The following is a 5,288-nucleotide window of genomic DNA, read 5'->3' as shown; positions in this document are numbered from 1 at the left end:
TTTTTTTTCCGTGTTCTGGAATAGTTTGAGTAGTATTGGCGTAAGCTGTTCTCTGAGTGTTTGGTAGAATTCTCCAGTCAAGACATTTGGGCCAGGGCTTTTTTTTTAAATTACCTTTTAAATCTCTTCTCTTGGTATGTGTCTGTTCAGATTTTCAACGTCATTTTGTGTTAGTTTGTGTAGGTAGTGTGTTTCTAGAAATTTGTCCATTTCCTCTAGGTTTTCAAGTTTGTTGGAGTACAGTTTTTTATAATACTCTGTTATGATCCTTTTTATTTCACTTGGGTCTTTTGTAATGTCCCCAATTTCATTTCTTATTTGGGGTGTTTGCATCCTTTTGTGTTTTTCTTTTGTCAATTTGGCCAGTGGTTTGTCAGTTTTGTTGATCCTTTCCAAGAACCAACTTTTGGTTTTGTTGACTCTTTCTATTGTTTTTCTAGTCTCCATTTCATTTATTTCTGCTCTGCTCTGAACTTTATTGTTTCCTTTCTTCTGGTGGCTATGGGCTTCTTTTGCTATTCTCTTTCTATTTGTTCGAGTTGTGTAGCTAACGTTTTGATTTTTTCCCTTTCTTCTTGTTTGATGTGTGCATCTGTTGCTATAAATTGACCCCTGTGGACTGCCTTTGCTGTGTCCCACAGGTTTTGGTATGAACTGCTTTCATTCTCATTTGATTCTAGGAATTTTTTTTTCTCATTCCATCTCTGATTTTTTCTATTACCCAGTGGTTTTTAAGCAGGGTGTTATTCAGTTTCCTTGTAATTGATTTTTTCCTTGCTCTTCCTGTTGTTTCTACTTTGATGATGTTGTAGTCAGAGAAGATACTTTGTATTATCTAAATGTTTTGGGTTTTGTTGAGGGTTACTCTGTGGCCTAAGATATGGTCTGTTCTGGGTAACGTTCTATGTGCGTTGGAGAAGAATGTGTACTTTGCGGCTGTTGGGTGGAGTGTTCTACATATGTCTATGAGGTCAAGTTGGCTGATTGTGCCCTTCAGCTCTTCTGTATCTTCACTGAATTTCTTTCTAGATGTTCTGTCCTTTACTGAGAGTGCTGTGTTGAAGTCTCCAACTATTGTTGTGGAACTGTCGATTTCTCTTTTCAGTGCTTTTAGAGTTTGCTTTATGTATTTTGGAGCTCTGTCGTTGGTTGTGTAGATGTTTATTATGGTTAAGTTTTCATGATGCACCATCCCTTTAATCATTATATAGTGCCTTTCTTTGTCTTTATGGTGGTTTTTGTTTTAAAGTTAATTTTATCTGAGATTAGTATTGTTACTCCTGCTCTTTTTTTGTAGTTATTTGCTTGATATATTTTTTCCATCCTTTGATTTTTAATAAATTTACATCTTTGTTTCTAAGGTGTGTCTCTTGTAGACAGCATATTGACGGATCCTGTTTTTTTATCCATTCTATCACTCTCTCTGTCTTTATGGGTGCATTTAGGCCATATACATACAGTGTAATTATTGATAGATGTGAGTGCATTGCTGTAATTTTGTAGTGCTTTTTTTGTGGTGCTGACATTTTCTTTGTTCCTCTTACTGTCCTGTGGTGAATTCCTTTTGTTTGTGGTTTTCTTTTGTTTTTGTAGATTTTGTTTTTATTGAAACTTTATGTTTTTCTTATTTATTTTGATGAGTAGGTTTGTTAACTTTCTTTGTGGTTACCTTGAAATTTACCCTTATCTCCCTAGGTCTGAACCAGTCTATTATTACTTGGTATCACCTTGCCTTTCTCTCCATTAGAAAGTTCTATAACTATGCCATTTATTCTGATATTTTTGTTGTTCTGACATTGTTGTAATTTACAGATTAACTTCCCTGGTTCCCTGTTGTAATTCTTTTGGTTTTGGATAGTCCTTGAGAGTTCATTTCCTGGGTTGGTATTTGGCTGATACAATCCTGCATCCTAGACTCAGGCTGTGGCCTGATGTTGTTTGCTCTCAGACCAAAGGACTCCCTTTACTAATTCTTGCAGTTTTGGTTTTACATATTCTTCAATTTCTGTTTATCTGGAAAAGTCCTAATTTCACCATCATATTTGAATGGGAGTTTTGTAGGATATATTATTCTTGGATTGCAATTTTTTTCTTTCAGGGTTTTATATATGTCATCCCATTGCTTTCTTGCCTGCATTGACTCTGCCGGATAAGCAGAGCCTAGTCTTATTATTTCTCCTCTGTATGTGACTTTTTGTTTTTCCTTGAGCTGCTCTCAGGATTTTTTCTTCATCTTTCATTTTAGAGATTGTGATTATGATATGCCTTGGTGATTTTCTTTTGGGGTTTATCCTATATGGGGTTCATTGAGCTTCTTGGATGGTTTTCATCTTTCATGGTATTAGGGAAGTTTTCTGTCAGCAATTCTCCAATGATTCTCTGTGTTTTCCATTTTCTACCCCTGTCCTGGAACTCCGTTCACTTGCAATTTTTTCCTTTTGATTGTGTCCCACATAATTCTCAGAGTTTCTTCATTTTTTTTCATTCATTTTTTCTAATTTTTCCTCAAACAGATCTATACCCAAGTGTTTGTCTCCAATTTTGCTGACCCTGTCTTCCGTCATTTCAAACCTGCTCCTCAGCCTTCTATGACACTGTCCATTTCTGAAATCTTGTTGTTTATCTTTTGGATTTCTAATTGTTGTTTTTGTATGATTTCTAGTTGTGAATTTATTTTGGTATTTTGTTCATGTATTATTTTCCTGAATTCTTCCATTTTTTGTATGTATTTTCCATGAATTGTTCTGTCTTTTCAATGAATTTGTCTATTTTTTCCTCATTTTTGCCTGCTTTTCGCTTTAACTCTTGAATAGCTCTGTATATTAGAGATTTGAATTCCCCCTCAGGTAGTTCTAGTGCCTTTTCTTCTACTGGAAAGTCATCTGGTGTTTTATTTTGGACACCTACTGGTACCTTCCTTTGTTTTTTATGTTTTGATATCGTCTGCTGTCTTCGGGACATCCAGCAGTTAATTTATTTGTTTTTTGATGGTGGATCTGTTTGCTTCATCCTGCTTTTTTGTTTTACTTGGTTATGTCTGAGGAGATGGGCAGTATGTTCTTTGTTGTTTGCTCGTCTGTGATCACAATACTTTTCACCTCCTTGTCTAATGGGCAGGGCCAGTAACTCAGCTATGGTGCATCAGGGCAGGTTCAGCTGAAGGGGAGTGGAGAGATGAGAAACCGAGAAATGGAGAAAAACAAAAAGAAAAAAAAAGAAAACAAATAACTAAATAAATATTTGGAAGAAAAGAAAATCTCCCAGGGGTCCCACTGGAAGTGGCTCCTAGGGTGTGCATTATAGCCTGGCTAGAGGGCGTATAGATGTCACACAGGATCAAGTGTTCAAGAGACAGGAAAAAAAAAAGGTAAGTATAGAGAGACGAGAACTGAGAAACAAAGAGACAGAAAGGAAAAAGAGAAAAGAAAGAAAGAAAAAAGAAATGCCCCTAGGGATCCCACCTATACAGCTTCATGGACTAGGGGAATGGTTCTTAAGCCATGCAGTGCAGCCCGGCTGGAAGGGGCTTCCAAGCTGTGAAGAGAAAACAAACAAATAAACATAACATAACAAAGCAAAACAAAACAAACCAAAGCAAAAAAAAAAAAAAAAAGCCTCTCTACCAGCGTGGTGTCACAGGCCATAGGAGTGGTTCTTCAGTCCAGTGGACTTCACAGCCTTTCAAAAGAAAGCAAAGATGGCTTATGCAGCTAGGTGTGCTAGAAAAAGGAGGGGAAGGTGGTGGGAGGCATGGAAGAAACCAAAAGAAAAGGAAAAAAAGCAATACCAGTGACAGGCAAATGGCACTCAGGTAGCTGGCCAGTGTGTGTGGGGTGAATCCAAGCAGCCCAGGGCCTAAGTAGTTGCCTCCAGGCCAAGAGGCTGCAGCCAGTGGGAAGCAGAGGAGACAAAGGGGTGGGGGGAAGAAGGGCGAGGGTTAGGAAAGCGCATATTGCTGGTTACCTAGTGGTCTGTCTCCTGCTGGGAACTTCATGAAGCCGCTTTCCCATATTCCCTGTCCACTGATCTCTGATGTGGGTGGGGCCAATCCAAGTGGCATGAAAGATGCAGAGTAACCATTGCCAGGAAGCACGGAGGTAGAGCAGCAGGGAGAGGATGGGGGAGTGGGAAAGTGTGTATTGCTGCTTACCGGGTGCTCTGTCTCCTGCTGGGAGCTCTGTAAAGCTGCTTTCCCATGTTCCCTATCTGCCTATCTCTGGCAGGACTCCAAGATGTTGAATTCGTGCTGCATTAGCTGATATGGGACCTCTGCACATATCTCTCCTCACTGTCTGGTCTCTGTCAGTTTCTTATTCCATTTGGTGCTTGGCTGAGTTCTTGTTCTCTTAACTTGACACTTCAGGTTCCAAGATTGATGTTTTGCTTAGTTTTTCAGGTCTTTGCTGTGGAGGGACTGCATGGTGCTTCTGTCTGTGGTGCCATGTTGGCCAAAAGTCTATTTTTAGCTTTTGGAAGTACCAATCATTTTCCAAAGTGGTTGTACTATTTTATGTTCCACCAGCAGTGCATAAGAGTTCCAATCTCTCCAAAACCTCTCCAACATTTATTATTTTGTGTTTTTTGGGTTAGTGCCAGCATTGTTGGGGTGATATGGTATCTCATTGTAGTTTTGATACAATGAGTATCATTTCTGTAGTGACTAATGACTAATGATTGTGAGCATTTCCTCATGTGTCTGTTAGCCACATGAATGTCTTCTTTGATGAAATGTCTGTCCATATCCTTTGCCCATTTTTTAACTGGATTATTTGTCCTTCCATTGTTGAAGTGTTGCAGTATCTTGTAGATTTTAGAGATAGACCCTTATTGGATATGTTCTGGCCAAATTTTTTTTCCAGTCAGTAGATTCTTTTTACTGTTTTGGTAAAGTCTTTTCATGTGCCTAAGTGTTTGATTTTTAGGAGCTTCCAGTTATCTAGTTTCTCTTCTGGTGTTTGTTCATTGTTAGTTATGGTTTGTATACTATTTATACCATGTATTAGGGCTCCTAGAGTTGCCCCTATTTTTTATTCCATGATCTTCATCATTTTAGATTTTATATTTAGGTATTTGATCCACTTTGAGTTAGTTTACGTGTATGGTGTAAGGTATGGGCTCTGTTTCATTTTTTTTATAGATGGATATCCAGTTATGCCAGCACCATTTGTTAAAGAGACTGTCTTTTCCCCATTTAATGGACTTTGGGCCTTTGTCAAACATCAGCTTTTCGTAGGTGAATGGATTTACATCTGGTTTCTGAATTCTGTTCCATTTGTCTATGTATCTGT

Source organism: Loxodonta africana, chromosome 1 (assembly GCF_030014295.1).
Source record: "Loxodonta africana isolate mLoxAfr1 chromosome 1, mLoxAfr1.hap2, whole genome shotgun sequence".
Taxonomy (NCBI): Eukaryota; Metazoa; Chordata; class Mammalia; order Proboscidea; family Elephantidae; genus Loxodonta; species Loxodonta africana.
This window is presented reverse-complemented; position numbering follows the sequence as displayed.